This window comes from Arachis duranensis, unplaced genomic scaffold (genome assembly GCF_000817695.3).
Source record: "Arachis duranensis cultivar V14167 unplaced genomic scaffold, aradu.V14167.gnm2.J7QH unplaced_Scaffold_343483, whole genome shotgun sequence".
In the NCBI taxonomy this organism is placed as follows: domain Eukaryota; kingdom Viridiplantae; phylum Streptophyta; class Magnoliopsida; order Fabales; family Fabaceae; genus Arachis; species Arachis duranensis.
Window position 1 is genome coordinate 2,391,541 of NW_026264909.1, and position 1,126 is coordinate 2,392,666.

The following is a 1,126-nucleotide window of genomic DNA, read 5'->3' on the forward strand; positions in this document are numbered from 1 at the left end:
TAAATTTTCATTCAACGACTTTGAAGTATCAACTTCATGTAAAGTTGACTTCACCTGAAACTGTCATATTTGATATATTCACTAACTTAATATATTTTGTATCCATCTTAATAAAAAAAAAATACAGATACATAATTTATTTTTTATTTTTTTATTATTCTTATTAATTTTGAGTATTATAATTTTTTAATTTTTGAATAAAAAATAAAATAAATTAAACTTTCGTAATTTACATCAAATAAAATATCGTACTAATTTTTGTGTTTCAATCTCATCTTATTTTATCCTCAAAATCAAACACAAATAACTTTAAATATTATCAGTCCCAACCTTAGTTTAACCTATTTTTTTTTTTTTGGACAAATAGGTCTTCAAAAGTATGACGAAAGGACTTATATGTCTTACCTTTCTAAAATTCAAAGACCTTTATGAAATAAAAAAAATTTTGGAATGAAAATATCCTATGCAAAATTTGCTAGGAACCTATTTGGTTATATACTCTTAAAAAAGGTCAAATAAGAAAAAAAAATTCTCGTGTGCGCGAGCATTTTGCGCTTATGGAAGTAGTGCCAGTGTTTTTGCATGAGAGAGATCTCTCTTTTTGGAATGTTTAACTTTTTGGAGACCTTAACTCACTCTCTCGTCATATTTTCTCTCTTCAGTGCAACCCACACCCTCCCTTTCTCACAATCAAATGCACAGCACCATCATCGTCTTCCTCTTTGTTCCCTACCTCCAACCTACATCATAACTGTCGACGAGCTCCCTCTCCCTCTTCTTCTTCAATTTCTTCATTTTCCTCTTCTCCCTTTCCTTCGGCATAACTATCACCGACAGAACCGATGTTAACCTCCCTTTCTACCATCTTTGTCGAGTCCTCAGCTTTGTTGTACCACTCTTTTTTTCTTCTTCTTCTTTCGGTGGAACCAGCCACTAGCAACCACTTCCAGCCGTCAGAGCTGCCGGAGCTACCACTAGCAGTATCACTACAACATCAGTACCTCCCCTATCTCTACATTTTCTTTCCCTGTCTTCAAGTAGGTTCTCAAGTCAATTCTCTTTAAATTTATTGTCTCATTTCATATGTAATTAAGTATGCTATTATGCTTGTTGAGTTTGAATTTTA